The sequence below is a fragment of the Gallus gallus genome, chromosome 3 (assembly GCF_016699485.2).
Source record: "Gallus gallus isolate bGalGal1 chromosome 3, bGalGal1.mat.broiler.GRCg7b, whole genome shotgun sequence".
Taxonomy (NCBI): domain Eukaryota; kingdom Metazoa; phylum Chordata; class Aves; order Galliformes; family Phasianidae; genus Gallus; species Gallus gallus.
Genome location: NC_052534.1, coordinates 77,234,481 through 77,251,205, shown reverse-complemented (window position 1 = coordinate 77,251,205; position 16,725 = coordinate 77,234,481). Strand labels below are relative to the sequence as shown.

At 41.1% G+C, this 16,725-nt stretch overlaps 1 long non-coding RNA gene across 3 annotated transcripts; it reads left to right on the top strand.

The window, feature by feature from the left end:
• LOC107053111 lies at positions 1-14,816 on the top strand. Of its 3 annotated transcripts, none has more exons than XR_005858588.1 (6): positions 1-45; positions 322-470; positions 1,132-1,220; positions 3,672-3,754; positions 6,124-6,311; positions 14,650-14,816. It is a non-coding gene; the product is annotated as an uncharacterized LOC107053111 (long non-coding RNA). The 3 variants fall into 3 exon arrangements; XR_005858587.1 differs by lacking the exon at positions 14,650-14,816 and adding an exon at positions 13,357-14,634 and having other exon boundaries at positions 1,147-1,220; XR_001466093.2 differs by lacking the exon at positions 14,650-14,816 and adding an exon at positions 13,357-14,634.
• Positions 14,817-16,725: the final 1,909 nt, after the last annotated feature.

The window sequence follows — 16,725 nt, the reverse complement described above, 5'->3', positions numbered from 1 at the left end:
TACAGAGGTGTGCTAAGCCAGTGTGGGGCCGTCCTCTTGCATCTGGTGGGAGACAACGCTGGATTCCCCAGGAGAGAGAAAAGGGTTCTCTGGGAGCAGATAATGGCACTGAACCCTAAAAAGGCCAAATGTACCTCCAAGCCCCAGCTTGCATCTCCTTTTGCTTTTAACCATGAAGCATTCTATTCTGTCATGTCTTGTCACTTCTCAGTAGATTTATTGAATCTGTTACTGATGAGTGGCCTTGAAGAAGTTAAAAGGATGTTCTTCTTATTTTTAAGTCAGCTTGCAAATATTTGTAATCAAAACATGTGATGTCAGTTTTAGGATCAGATGCTGAAGAGCAGCCCTGTTGAAAGAGATTTGGGGGTTCTGGTTGACAGCATGTTGAACATGAACCAGCAGTGTACCCTGCCAGCCTGAAGGGCCAACCGTGCCCTGAGGTGTACCAGGTCCAGCACTGCCACCAGGTGAGGGGAGGGATTGTCCTGTTGTGCTCTGCACTGTGTGGCCTCACTTCCAGCACTGGGTGCAAATTGGGTGCCACAATGCAAAAAGGACATAAAACCATTAGAGGGCATCCAAAGGAGAGCTACAAAGATGGAGAAGGGTCTGAGGGCAAGGTGTATGAGAAGCATCAGGTTGTGGATTAGAAAAAGGTTCTTCACCAAGACAGGTGGTCAGGCAGTGGGCACAGCCCTAAGCATCTGGAATTCAAGAAGCATCTGGACAATGCTCTCAGACATAGGGTTTGAATGTTGGGTGATCCTGTATGGAGCCAGGACTTGGAATCAAGCAGCTGATCCTTCTGGCTCCCTTCCAGTTTGGGATGATCTGTGATTCTGTGGCAGTCCTGTGTGTATTTGCAGGCACAAAACAAGGTCCTGTTGAAAGTATTTTCTCCTCTTTAAAGTAAAAAAAAATCCATGTAAAATATGTAGAGATGATGTGGGGAAGATGTAAGCATAGCACAGAATAGCAAGTAAAAGGGAAAGTCTTACTCATTTGTGGAAAGGTGCAGAGAGATGTATATACCCACCTGGAAGGAAATGTCAGGGAGGGCTGTAGCAGAGTGGTGAATGCATGCTGTGCAACCTGACTGGGCTGTTAGTCATGCATATTTAAAACCAGATATGTTTGTTGAAGCACTGTATGATGAAAATTTTCTCCTGGAGTCAGAAGAAATGCCTGCTTCCTTCCTTCTGAAGATGCAGAAGCTGGTAAGTGACTGAGCAGCTCTGGGCTGGCAGAGGGAGGGAGCATCCTGCTGCCCCTTCCTGCCTCATTGGCCTCTGCTTTTAACCCGGTTCTTGGCCAAGCCTTGAGTGGCATGGGCAAACACAAAATTTGGGGTATCAATTCCAATAAGGATACAACAGCACAAAACCACTTTAGAAAGGAGTCATCTGCTTCAGTTAAAGTTGTGATAAGTGCACCCTGAACGATGACCACTGCAAGCAAATGTGGGCAGGAAAAGCAACAACAGTGCTGGTCAGGTGTGTGCTCTGAGGTGCCATAAGGGATGTAGGAGTTACAGCTCCAAATGTGAGGTGTTTGGGAGATGAAAGGAAATGAATTATCACCAGGAACGTTGTAACTTAGGGATTTAGGTGAATTTCAAAATGGGAAAAGCCTTTACTATATTGAATGGCTTATGCTGTAAGTGATTAAAGGCACAGATATCCTTAGACCACTGGGAGGAGAGAGTAAGAACAGTATATCAAATATAACTGTGCTTTAAATTTTTGCAACAAGTCTTCTAAAAAGTAGGAACCTTTAAGTAGGTGCCTGAGTGTGTGGAGGGTGGGAAAGCCAACTCTAAGAGGTACAAGTGGTGGCTGAGTGCCACAGTGCCCATCAGATGAGTACTTGCAATTCGTGACTAAAGGAACAGCCATATCCTATATCTGTTAAGGGCTGAGCTGATACAAAAGTGTATCTGGTGCCTCTGGTAGCTCAGACTGGAGGAGGAGGTTTGCCCTCACAGTGTCACAGCCACTGCGAGTTTTATGTAAGGCAGTCTCTCCCTGCCCACCAGCCTAGGTCTTTCAGCAAGATGGACGAGTAAAAGCAGGGCAGGTTCTATATGGTAGCATGCTTAAATCCAAAAAAGTGTTTGAATAACTATTTTCAATCCATTTATAATCCTGTCAAGATTCCTGTGCCGTTCCTCCTGGGACAAACACATCTATTAACAGGACTTCTCTCATACACTTGCTAAATGGACAGTGTTCTTCTTTGGTTCAGGCTGTCCTGTGAAATTATTTTCCTGTGGAGAATATCAAAAACGGAAGTCTTGAATAATAGATTTCCCGAGTGGAAGGGCTTTTATGAAGACATTGTGCTACATGTTCTTAAAGCAGAGAAACAAGCTTAATAATTTAATGTCTTCCCTATTTTTCTCCTCACAAACTGTACAAAGCTTGCCATCAGTGCTCCAGTTTACATGGCAAGCTACTGCAGGGTTCTCCTTTTGCAAGACACCAGTGCTACTTTGGAAGCAAGATTTTCTCTGAGTTTTAGCTTGGATTGAACTAATTTCTTATATTCGATACATCTCTCCAAATACTCCCCTTAGCAGGGTGTTTGGTCAGGCAATCACAACTGTGTCCTGCAGAACCAGAAGTGGTCAGTGAACAAGGAAATGCTGTATCAAATAACACACCTAACATGCCTAAGCAGTTAGGCCTACTGGTTTTGGTGAATAATTTTTCAAACTTATTGCTTATACACTGCTTTGTACAGTGAGACTGATTGCTGGTTTAGCTTACCTCATCAGTGCTGTTGTCCCTAGACATATTTCTCCACCCACTCCCTCCAGTTTAAAGACTCCAGCCACCTACTGTATGCAGGCATAGCTTAGTGCTCCGTGGCACTATGTACTTGTGTGTATGTCCATCTGTGCCCTGTGCTGCTCTCACCACTCCCATTGGCAGCACCCTCTCTATGCCACTGAGCTCTCCTCCTCTCAAACAGAGCAACAGATGGATGTAATCAGCTGAGATTAATCCCGTTTCTATTTCAGTTGTAAATTCGGTGTGCCCTCAAATTTTCCAATTTCTGTTTGTCTAATAGGAAAAATAGCATCTCCCAGCAAACCATGTCTTAAGTAGGAATTAAAAAATAAGTCAACCCTTTATCGCATGTTGAGAACATGGTGTCTTGTCTGTGTAAGGAAGAGATCTGCCAATCTCTCTTGATAATGCCTTGTAATGAAAATGTAACTTGCCTTGGTAAGCACCTGAATAGTTCCCTTGCATTCTGACAGAAAAGTAAGAGTAAGAATTGTAATAAAATGTCAGTATGTACCTATGGCTACAGAAGAGCTTTTCCCAGCACTACACTAGTGCTTTAGAAAATGATTTCTTAGACTTCTGTGACTAATGAAGATCTGATAGGAAAGCTGATGGGTAGAGATCAAATTTTTATGTAGCCTGTTTGTGATTATCATTACGACTACTTCAAAGTAACAGCAAAGAAGAATTGAGCGTGTCTCCCTTCCCTTTTCATTGTCAGAAGTGAGGAGAGCCCACGACTCCTGCATATAACTGCTTCTTTTTCAATTAGAAAAATCTTTTGCTGTGAAGGTGTCTTGGGGCACCTTAGGAGAGAACACAGCTGGGACATGTCATGGGTGGTCTGCTCATCACTTAGAATGACACTTGTTTTAGATGCTCCTCGCTGGGAATCAGGTCAATGGAAAAATGATGTGCTGGATGAAACAGGACGCTGACAAGCCTGGAGCATGTCTCAGGTGGGTGAACTCCTACAGGAAGAGCACATAATGCAATTTTTGTCTGTATTCTGTGCACAGTCACACTGCTAATGACACACAGTGGTGTTCTTGGCACTCCAGGCAACTTCCTAAGTACGAGTGTGTTTGCTTTTATTTCCTCTTCTGCTGATGGCTGTTGTGGCAGAGTTTGCAAATAAATTTTGTTTACTCAAGAGAGCATGAGGGTGAGGTAAGTTCAGTATTTGTATTCTTCTAATCTAAGCTGTGTGCAGTGAAACCTGAAGAGTGAAATTTTAATCAATAAATAATGATTGCATACTTCTTTTTAATGCGGTGGAATCTCTTCTTTGCAAAGCCAATAAGAGCTAATCTAATTCAAAGCGTGGTGACAATACTTAGGAATTGTGCAGAGTGATGTGCACACAACCTGAATGCTAGAAGAGGAGCTGACAGAACTAGATCCAGAAAACAAGGGTTACCTGGGCGTGGCTCTTAGTGTGTGCTGCTTGATAGGTGAGCGTGTGCCTCACGAAGGATGAATCCATCACTCAGAACAGGAATGTCTCTACAGCTCTACATTGGAGATGCCCAATCTGCAGCTGTAGAATGTCCCGTCCTGATTCAGGCTGAGCTCTGTGCATACTCAGCTCAATGCACATTGGGGTAGGAGAACAGTGCTTACCTTGCTCTGCTGGGGCTGTCCAACTCCACTGTTCTGTGAGGGCAGAAATGACACCGCTGCGAGGATGTTCCTCTCTCGCCCTCAGGTCTGACCTCAGATGTTAAACCTAGAGTGAGAGCTCTGTTTAATGAAGCTGCCTCAGTAACTACATGCTTGCCTCGTCCATCCAGCTACTGCTTCCTCACAAAGCGGAAAATTGCACATTAGGTCCTGGTGCACCTTTCTGGGATGCCAACAATAAGTTGGCCCTTTGACAGGATAGGACCTACTATCCTGTCAGTGAACTTGCACCAGCACCTTTGGGAATGGGCCCCATGCAAAGATAGTAGGAAGACAGCAGGAAGGAGATAGGTTGGTCTCTTGGGAAAAAGGCCCTCAAACAGTCCTAGGGCTTTCCCTCAGGCTTCCTAAGATTGCTTCTGTTGGCCCAAAGAAGACTCTAGATGCTGTTGCTCAGCAAAGTTGACAGTTCAGTTTGTGCTTGAATTGAGTGCTAAATGAGACTTCTCTAGGGCAGCTGTATAGCTCATTGCACAATATGAAGGAAGATGAGGCTGGCTCATACTTGTTTGGTAGTGTTTTTTCAGTGTTTTCAGATCCTGGTCACACATGGTTTCATCCTATGTTCCTTGTACCTCAGCAGAAGCTTTGTTCTTGTGCTCTTGGAAAAGCAAATTGAGAATAATTGGCTTAGTTCTATGTCCACTACTCATCCATCTCTCTGGAACTCAAAATGATGCTTCTGCTGTAAGGTTCAGTAAGTAAGCACACTAATTTTGGTAAATCTTTTTCAGAGAAACACTGTTGACTCTGTATATGTTTGTGCTGGCACTGAATGTACCTACTAGCCTGTCTGGCAGATAGCCTGATACAACAAGGATTGCTGCAGTGCACTTATCTAAGGTTGACATCGGTTCTTCTGCATCAGTCACTTACAAAAATACTGCCCATTGTCATATTACTGGTTTGTGGTAATTTCATGTGTTAGACGGGCAAAAAATGCTGCGTTTCTTCTCCTCCTCTTCCATCTCAACCTTCACTGAAGTGAATGAATGACAGCATAACAAGGAATAAAGATACTGAAGAAAAACATGAACTTGACACAAATGGCAATTTCAGAGTGCCTCAGAGTATTTCTCAAAAAAATACCAAGCTCAAAAACCAGAGAAAAGAGCTGAGATAAACGCAAATGCTTTGACCAGTGGGTGTTAGTACACAAGGGCATTTAAAGACAGGAATATGACACCCTAAGAAGTGCTTTTAAAATACAATGAAATTGGCTTGTAATTCTGTAATGTGCCTGCATGGATCAAGGGGTGGTGTCAAATGTTAGCTTCTTTGCTCCTTCAGTTTCCGTAAGCCTGAGTTCAGCCAAAAAAAGCCATAATCTCTTGTTGTCATCTTGGCCTGCAAAAGACAGATTTGATGAATGTATAAACATATGTCCTCTCCCTCACCTCTTCCCACTGGGGAAAATCATTTTTGGCATGGCAGAACTTATTCAAATGTCAAATTTGGTTGAAATCTTCCTTGTTTCTTTTATAAGACTGGCATTTTTTCTTGTCTAGGTTGTTCGTGAAAGCAAGTATTAAAGTGAGTTGTAATAGAAATTACCTCGTCTGTGAAAATAATCTGTTCTGTGTAATTACTGCAGGTGCTGTCAGAATGGTATAATTTAAGTCCTTTTTTTTTTTTTTTTTTCCAGTGGAAGAAAAGGAGCTAATAATTATAAGCACTCTCATTATTTAGAAAGTACGCTACTCAAAATGAATTCAGCTTTCTGATGACAAGTGATTTCTCTCACCCCAAGGAGCATTTCAAAGCATCCACACAACCATCTGCATGAACCCCAGGAGGTGAAGGTATGGGACCCTCCTTCCAGCTGTGGTGCAGGTAGGTGCAAGGATCTGAGTCCTGTGTGCAGTATTTGCAGAAAACAGTCCTTATGGAATGGTTTAGGTTGGAATGGATCTTGAAGGTCATCTATCATCTTCTAAAACTGAGTCTCTGAGTGCGCTGAGTTCATAGTAAACTCTGTTCAGCTGGAGAAGAGGCAGTCTAGAGCCACAGACCCTGCCTGGTAAGGTGCAGCTGGCCAGAGAGGGAGTATTTCTTCCTCTAGGATGTTCTACTTCACTTTACCTTTAAATCAGTTCTTCAACATTTTATTTCATTGCTTCTGCTAAGAAAAAAACTATCTGTTCTGAAAGTCAAGGTAAGTACTTTGTATGTCCTTTCTGCCTACACCGTTTTTTGTCTCACTTAATTGCATCGGTGTTTCTGCAGGAGGCGGGATTCCAAGCGTCTTTACCCTGCAGTGCAGTCACAGCTTCCAGAAAGCTGTCTTATGTTTATTCCCACTACTCTGCATGACTGACTGACTCTGCTACATTCCTTTCTCTCAGTCAGATACTTAACAGCTCAAATCTGTTAGGACTGCAGTAATGCTGCTCTTCGCTTCTATAGCCTGCTGCTGCAGTTTTATCTCTGGTACCACGCACCTCCCACTGTCTAATAACAAGGTTCACTCTTAGGTATGCAAGAGACTTTATGAAGCGTCTGGTAAATAAAAGTACTTGGTTGGTATCGGCATGTTTCCTGTTGAAAGACCAGCTTGATATTTGTATTTAAATTGCTATATTCAACAAGTAGATGAGGGGACAACTGCTGGGTGTTGTTAAATTCAAGGGAAGATCTTTGTGTATGAAGCCAGTAGCTCAAAAGTAAAAAATGTAAAATTTACGTATCTGGGTTGAACTTGTCTCTGGTGGGGTAGGCAAATAGGATGGTTCGCTCTTAACAAAGCAAAAGTTTAACAGAACTGCAGTTTTCATCTTTAACCTTTATTGGGATGAGGAAGTAAAACAAGTCAGAGGCACCCAGTACGGAGCACAGTGGGCTGGCCAGGACTCAGATGTGAGATCTTTTGGGAGACTAATGTTAAAAAGCATCCTTCTAGTAGAATTCCCATAAAGTAACTGTCATCTCCCAGGGGGAGAAAACTAGGCCAGTTAGACACACGTTCACATACTTCTTGTATGTAACCCTTCCCCTGTCCCAAATATTCTGCCTGCACACTAAGTCAACCAGAAGTCATTTGGCTATGATAATATAAGATAGCAGCTCCAAAAGTAACACCTTCTATTTTATTACTTTGGCCCACAATATCAGAGGCAGATGCTGGGGTATGTCAATAGAGGTTGAACTTCTGTTCAATTTTGTTGCTGTGTGGCAGATGGCAGCAGAGGGGCAGTTTGACAAAACAGCAGCTGACATAGAAGTGCATATGAAGCAATGTTGTGAAATTCAGTTCCTCCATGTGGAAAAAATTGCACCCAGTGACATTCATTGGTGCTTGTGAACATGGTGCATTTTAGCAACACTGTCATAGAAACTGTGAAACAGTAGGTCAGCTCTGCTTGTGCAGATGCTTATAAACATGGCGTGCAGGATCTTGTTCACTGCTGACAAAAAATGCAGAGCTAATGGTGGTGTCTATGTTGAAAAGTATTGTTTAGTAGCTGAGAACTTGCTCAATTGAATAGTGTTATTATTCTCTTTGTATCTGTTGTAACTTTCATGGAAATAAATAGGAGGCATTACTTATAGGGCAGCTTACATATCAATAAACATGAACTGGCATCTGTAAGGAAGTATGCATACATACCTTAAGTGATTAGCTCGTGCAGATTGCCGGACAATATTTAGCATGGACTGGAGTCTAGCGTATCTATCGGTAATAAGACTTAGAAGCAACTCTAGGTATTTGTTTGCAAGAACAGAGACTTTTCACAGTTCTAAAGACACCTTCTGTAGTCAGCAAGGATACAGCCAGTTACAGAATCCACTGAAATATTCTTGCACTGAGATATTTGAACTTATTCTCTTTTTCTTTACTTGCATCTTTTGAGATAGTATTTGGGATCAGTGTTTTTAAACCTTACATTCAGTGTCATAAACAAAACAGATATAGTTGGCTGAACTGGCAGCGCCTTGGCTGAGAATCCAGTGAGCTATGGTGGCTCCTCAGTATTCCTATCCAGTTTAGCATACTCGAAGGTTTCCAACATTAATGAATGACACCAGGAAAAAATTATGAAATGAAAGCTATTCATAAGCCAAATACTGGACAACAGCCAAGAAAGATGGATAAAAGGTTGCTGGAGGTGGGACGTGCAATGTGTGCTAAGCACTAAATACCTGGAGAGCAAAGAGAGAAAGCAAGTCAGAGAATGAATACGCGACAGGTGGAGCCATAAATAAATTTAATCAGACAGACAGTGAAAGCCGTAAGATTTAAAAGAAGATAGAAATGGATGAAATGAAAGTGCCAAGAGGCTGAAAATGAAGTACAGAGAAATTGATAGATTAAAATTGCCTTCATGTAAAAATGAAGCCATAGGGGAAAGATATTATTGTTGTATTTGCGGAGGAAAAAAAAAGATAGAGATCTCTCTATACTCCCTCACTCAGCATGCTGTTTGGACAAGTTTTTTCAAAGCGCAGAGGAAAATGATCTGTAGCTATGATGTGTATGGTTATTTGAGCCTTATATTAAACCTTCCTGTGGAACTCTCCCACTGCTATGTCAGTGGAGCAGATATGGTACTGAAGAACAGATTTGAAGTGTCTTGCTTAAGAATTCTGTGGCTGAGACAGAAACCAACACCAGACGGCACTTGAGGGCATCCTTTCTCTCTCCTGTATGACTCTGGCCTACATGTTGGCATTATTGGGCTGGCCATCCCAAAGCAGTTAGCACTAGAAGACCAGGGCTTTGAGAGTCACTGCTTACATACCTTCTTCTAGCTGTAGGTGTCCCTGTTTACTGCAGGGAGTTGGACTAGATGATATTTAAGGATCCCTTTCAACTCAAACAATTCTATGATTCTACCATTATTAGCTTACAGCTGTGGGTGGAATCCAGAGTTAGGCATATGTGCTCATGTCCATTGTTTTCTGGAGCAGTGTGACTTCTATCAATGGCAGATGTTTTGTATCATATCGGTAATGGTAAGAACCAATCCTGTAGGAATTATTAGTCTTAACTGGTGAATTTTTTTTATTTGTTATTTATGCGTGTTAGGGATTAGTATAGCATCAGATGCTGCAGAGATCACTGGCTGTTAGGTGTGAAATGAGTTACCTCTGGGACAGAAAAGTGTTGCAGCCATGTTGGTATGACTCTGTGTCAGGAATAATGAGCCTTCTAAGAGATGTGGCTAATGAATCAGCTCGATGCCACTCATACACAACTCTGGGGAGATAAACTAGCACTATGTGTAATTACCATCATAAAAGGTGCTAGCTGAAATATGCTCACAATGGGCAAGGCAAACAATGATTGAGGACTCATAGCACAGGATCAACATCGTTAGCTTCCCTATCCTTTCTACTTATTTCACTTATCTGTCATATACAACCAGAGCTTAAAACTTACACGGCTTGACTTGAAGAGGAAGCTGCCATTTCGGTACAGACATGTTGATGGTGAAAGTTCAAGTGAGGATTTGTCAGGTTAACCAAAGTATTTGTAGTCCAAAAAGATTCTTAAGAGAGTTTGAGTCAAAGCTTCAGTTGTGGAGAATAAATTTCTGTGACCTCAAACCTAAGTTATCTAAAGTTCCTGAAACATCAGGCTTGGCCGGCAGCAAGGGCAGCTATGTATGCCAGCATTTGGATGAGAGAGAGTGAAAGGATAATTTGTCTGCCTCCAAAGTCTGCAAGGTGTTCTTGGTCATAAGGCAGTGTTGGTATCTTTAGCTTTATGTTAAGCTTTTGTGCCCTTGTGTCAAGTCTTACGGTAAAAACAAAACAAAACAACCAAGGAAACAAAGAACAGAACCTCATCAACTTAATTTGGAGTTGCTTAGCTCTCTGTTCTTGGATGTCAAGGTTTTTACTTGACGCTGTACTCTACGAGCTCAGAGAACGCAGTCACTTTTCATTATCATTGTAGCAGACTTATTAAAAGATAATTACTTATTCACTGGGAACTTGAATTGTAAGAACAATTTAAGGATTTTATCTGTTTCATTTTCAGTCTCTCTCATGTAATCCAAAGACTATTCTTCCTCAAAAATACATGAAAGGTGGAAGAAATTAATAATAAGTTCTTGCTGGAGAGAAGCACCCCAACAATAATTGTGTCTTTCAGGAGGAGACTTCAGGCATATAGTTTCCACCCACTCTGATCATTAAACCAGCACTCTGAATTGTTTCATAGTTGTATCCCCATCAGGTTGATGCCAATTTATGACTGTTATGTTCTTTTAAGTACTAAAATCTGATTTTCTTTTCATGAATACAGATAGGGTCTGTTAGTTTTATTATTTAGTATGATTCCGTTAATCTTCCTATTATTTATATTATTTGTGTTGTTTGAACTTCAATCCCTTCTCACAAACAGCTCAGCATAAGAATTAGCCTATCACACATATCGCTGAAGGATTTTTCATGTCTGACAGCTTAAACGTACTTGCGTTCTATTTGTAGCTTAGTCTTCTAAACCTTGCACTTGGCTATAGTGTGTTCTTGTGGTCCTGGATGTTGTTTTACTCCTCCTTGGGAAAAGCTCTGGATGTGTTTGTCTGGAATACGGAGGGCTGAACTGTTCTTCAACCTTGTGGCATCTCCCTCTATCCATCCTGTTCCACTCTGTTAAGTTCCAGTTTAGAACAAGTTGCCATTGAGCACCTCAGAAACAGTATTGACTTAGAAACGCAGACATGGTGTACTTATTAGCAAAATCAGAAAACTAGATTTTTGACCTAAATGAGCTGAACAGAAGTGTTTTTTCCCTATCAAAGAAAGATCTTGGATGGACACAGAATCTTCCTATTGGACTTGCAGATTTCATACTTTCATAGTGTCTTTCGAAAAAAACAACGATACTTCAACTGAAATACGGTTGCTTGCTACCTGTTGCATAGGAAAGTTTTCAAACCTTTAGAACAAACTTTTCTAAGCTGTGAAATAATATTTGTACAGTTGGATGATTGCGGTTCCAAATCCTCAGAGGAGAAAGGCCAGCAAGTTAGCAAGTTAGGTCCATGATGGGAGCTGTCTTTTTCAAAGGAGCAGGAAGGAATACTCCCCACTTAGTTACAGGTTAAAAGTTCTGTCTTTCTGCCCTTGTACTGATCAGCAGGATCCTTACGTTGTTCATCCCTGTTCTCCACGCTCTCCTTTTGACAAGATTGCTTGGCCCTTGGTGCACTCTGGTTTCCATCACGCAAAAGATGAAACACAGTGGCACAGTAGGCAGCTTAAAAATACTCCGCTGAACTCAAGAGTCAGATCTGAAGCCGTCCAAAAATCCGAAGCCTTCGGACTTCAGCATGTACTTAAATATTAAAAGATGTTTCTGAGAACTATCCTAGTCCAAGCTGAGAGATTATTTCTTTGAAGAAATATGACTCACAAGGATTAGAGGCTAAAACCCCTATCGCTGTGGAAGAATATCAAAAGTTTTATCAAAGAAAACTTCCAAAACTGAAGATGGCTAAAAGTCAAAATGTTACATTCAGAATGCAGCGAGATATGGTATTGTATCAGATGAGGATTTAAAATTTTATTATTATTTTTTAAAACAGCAGATCTGTTAGAAAGCAAGATTTTCATTGGAGGTGAAATGAGTTTTGAGTTCTAAAGTTATGTTTGATATTTTAAATGCCTAAAATAAATGAAAACTCTTAGCATTTTAGGAGTCCCTATCAATCACTTTGAAGCAGGGAGGCAATTTTTTCCCCTCAAGGGCTGTTTCTTTCTTTATAGATGCTGATTCACTTTTGATTGCGTATTTTTTTCGTGCACCTGCTGGTAGAGTCCTAGATCACAACTACACATAAACAGGGTTTGTTTTTGTAATACAGAAAATGGTATTTAAAGGCCTCCCCTAAAATATATTTCCTTCTTAAATGAATGTAATCTTTGTCGTGCCTGCTCGTAGTGCCTGTAGTGTTTGTGTTGGCCAGCTGCTGTTTTTGTAGAAGTGGTTGTTTGTGAATGTGTATGAATTTTTAGGAAACCAAATTGCCACTGTGCAGTCAGTACAGAACAAAAACCTGCTTATTGTCATACTGTCAAGATTTTCACAAAGTGCTCCTGCCACTTCCCTCATGACCCTCAAGGTATTTACTACAGTCGGATGAGTCTGGGAAGTGTAGTTCATAACTGTGCTGTATCCTGAAAACCACAGACTTAATAGAACATTGGTTTTGTGCCACATTACTGTTTCTGTCTACTTCCTGCTCTGGCTTATCCTTTAGAGATCTACAAGAGATTAAACGCTACTTGCTGGTTGGTTTTTTTTTTGTTGCTTTTTTTTTTTTTTTTTTTTTTTTTGAGCTAACCACCTTACAGCCTCATCCCTTTCTAATATCAACCCCCACTTCACAGGTATCAGCCACCTTTTTTTCCAAACCATTTAACAGATTAACATCAATCAAGGTAAAATCTTGCTCAGCTTGTACTTAGCTTTGAGGATATAGCTTCTATTCCAGACCAGAAGCACTGCTTTGTGCCCGTTTGTTCTGATGATATCTGTTTATTTAACAAAAGAAATTTTCTCATGCAGCTAGTGATGCCACAGAGAAAGTACTGTAATGATTTTTTAATGGTGAATTGTGTAGTGGTTCAGCTATTTCTCAGGATGCAATTTCTATGGCAGTGAACAGGTTACAGTAAATCTTCTATGACCAAATGCATTTCTGACAGTGATACCTGCTTTAGGTTATGTGCTCTTCTCTACTAAGGAGGAGTCAACAGCAATAGCCAACAGGAAGGGAAATACTCCAGATTCTAGGCTTCACTGAAACTTCACACCCTGCCTCTAGGAAGGGGTGATCAGCTTTTTAAAAGGGCCAACAAATGAATGAACATCATCTCTCTCATGCCTAAGAGACTGAAGAAGCATTTTCATCTCTTGTCTTTGCAGTGATCCATCTGTCTGAGCACATTTCCATTTATCCTCCAGGAAGAGAATGCGCCACCCTCAGGCCTCCCTGAACTGTGATTTCAGCTGCAAGAGACAGAACAAGGACTGAACAGGGAACTGGGTGAAATAAAGTCAATCTAAATTTGTGGGTTAATACCTGCAAGGCATGCCAATATTGATGTGCCAGACAGCCCTTTCCATCAAAGTGCAGAATGTGGATCTGTGAAAGGAGTACAGAGAGCTGCAGAAAAATCTGAGCTCAGAAACCTGGTGATACTTCCAGTGGAAAGATTTCCTTCCGTCCAGCTTCAGCACAGACAGCTTCAGGGACACATGAATATCAGTGGCAGGTTCTGTGAGCACTTGAAAGCCTGAGCTGATGTCTGAAGGCAGAACTGAAGTTAGGGTTCCCGATACCTTTCTAGTAGGGAGTTCTGAATCTGAAAGATACAGTGGCTTCAGATCCTACTGCAGAACTGGTCCTCTGTGCACCATAGCAGATTCAGTGCGAAGTGAATTACAACAATGTTTATCTGATTTTCAGTCTGTAAAATAAAGTATGCATAACCTGGGAGAGCTATTGCTTAGGGCAGTTAGCCATGCTTACGACTTCTACCAGGTACTGTGGTAGATCAAATACAGAGGGTGAACATGACATTCCGATAAGGCTTTGAACTATATGCTGTAGCTTATAAATTTCAATGCCATGGAGCATGTTTCAGTGCTGTTGCATACTGATGCAGTGCTGTGCAGGCATCACAGATTATTTTGCTGAAGTATAACAGAATCGTAAGAACAAGCTAGGGTATAATGCCTTTGATTCATGAGTAGTTTTGCTGGAATAAAGCTGCTTCATATCAAACACAATATTTAGAAAACAATACCTACGATTTCTTGGAACGGAATCTTCTCATCCATCCCCTCCCTGTTTTACACAGAAGAATAGGAAAACATTGAGGGTTTTTTTTCCCTCTGTTTCTCCAAGACAAACAAACAAACAAACAAAAAAAAACCCCAAACAAACAAACAAACAAACCTGTAGCTGGAACAAGGAAAGATGCTCCAAAAATCTGGGTGAAACATGCCAGATGGAAAGATTTTATGCTGTGACCAACATGCCAAAGAAGAGCGATGTTATGCTAACAAATTAAGAAGAGGTCTGGATGAGATAATGTAGGCTAGATAGCTTGCCGCAGCTGGGCGAACGACCATGAAGACAGTCACAGGACTAATCTGGCATGACATTAAAGCACAAACTGTAACTATTCTGGGCAATTTATTCTTACTTTTCAGAATTTAAAATTGACTGAGAGGTAACTGCAAGTGTTGGAGTTGAGAGAGCTGTTCAAGGATTCAGTCATGGATGTTTGATATCTGTCAAAGAGAGCCGTATGCTTCAACCATTGACAGGAAAAGGAGTCACTGGTTTCTTCCAAGCTTAAGCATCGCTTGAAGTATTTTTAAGGGAATTAGGGCAAATCAAACAGCTGTAAGTAATTCTTAAAATTAGATTACAAATTTGGTGCTTAAGTATAACTACAAATTACATGTAGTATCTGCATTGTGCTCATGTAAGAAAATTAATCACATTAAGATGCCAATAATCAATTAGACAGGATCAGAGCTGGTTCAAAATTTGAACAGCTATGAGTGGTAAACTGGGCATAACCTTACTCGATGATTTTTTTAGTTATTAAAAGCTAGTTCAGAACATTCAGGTTGTAGAGAGAGCACAGAATGAAGGTCACATAAAGAAAAAAAGGAATGCATGCTGTAAATTTATAATTTTGAATAAACTGTGGAGCTTGAGGTTCTTTGAGAGAAAAATGAAAACAATTTTATGTTGACCTTGAAGCCTTGAATTTGGTACTACGCTTGGCCATCAGCAACACTGGAAAGCTCACTAAGGCAGCCTTTTCACAGATACGCAACTGCAAAATGGTAAATATGTTTAAGTTTGCTTCTTTATAACTTTGTTACAAACATAGAAATGCATCCAAATAACTTTATTCTTGCAACATAATACTACTACTAAGTGATCCTGGCAAGTCTCGCTGTTGCTTTTTGTTTAAACCACCTGAGATATGTAAGAACTGCAGGGCTCTTTTACAAGACCTCTTTTTTTGTTGTTGTGTTATTGTTGGAAGTGGTGATATCAAGTCTGATTAAGTTCCCGTGGTTTTTTGTTTGTTTGTTTGCTTGCTTTTTAGGTGGCTGCTAAAACTCAGGCAGCTAACGACTACATGAATCTAACAATCTGGCAAGCAAGAAGGACTGGCTGACAATCTATCTGCAATTTGTGCTTTAAGTGCAGTCTCTAGTTGTATATACTAAACCCTGGACTGATGCCACAGTTGCAGAGCCAGAAGAGAGCAGTTGCTGCAGATGAAGCTCCATCCTCATTCTGGTCAGCCACAATCTGAATGCATGCAGCTCTCCACTTTCTCTCAGTGGAATTCTTTAGCCTTTTAGAAAATCCCACTGGTTTATCTTCAGTCAAGAGTTTGTGCCTCTGGAGTTCCACATCTCAACCACAAAGAGCATGTTTATTTTGTTGCTGTTACAGAAAAATAATGAGTCCTGCATTTTCACCAATAGTAAGTGAAACTGATAATACGAACATGAGAAAATACTACAAATCTGATTTATTAATCTAGACATGCTTTCGTGTTGTTTGGCGTCTGCTGCATTTGGCACCAAAGATGCCTCTAATCTTTCCTTGAGGGACCAAATCAAAGGAGATGAGGTGGAAGTGCAGTATTGGCTACATGGGCCTTCCTTCTTGGAGAGGGAATTGAGTGCTAAGTTGTTTTTAAGCCTAAGAAAAACAAACAAAATCCTGAGTCATGATGCCTTTTAAGTATCAATGAAATTAGTAGAAGGGAGGTTCTACTGTGTTTATTCAGTTCTGATAGTGATGATGCATAAGCATTGGTTTTATATTTCTGAGATGAAGATGACAGCACTGTCTGAGATCACAACTCTGCCTGGAGAGAATATGAGACGAAAACCTGTGGTTTCACTGCTGTCCTTACTTCTAGATGACCTGTAGTGAAGTGCAAGAATGCAAATGGATCTGAACCGTAACGAGAGGCTGGTGTTAAAGAATAAATGCCTGAGCACTAGCAAGGACACACTGGGAAGTTCAACGGCAAGTATCACAGCAGGGTGAGGGCTCCGCTGGACTGCAGTGCAAGACCACTTGATGGCTGTGAAGATGATTAAATGCTGCAGAGATGGAGCAGCTGATGTGTGAGGAGAGGCTGCTTAGCCTGGAAGGGGCTCTGAGGGTCCTTACTGGTGTGCCCTTACCCGGTGGAGGAAGATGGAATCAGACTCTTCCCCATGGTACCCAGTGAGCAAGAGATA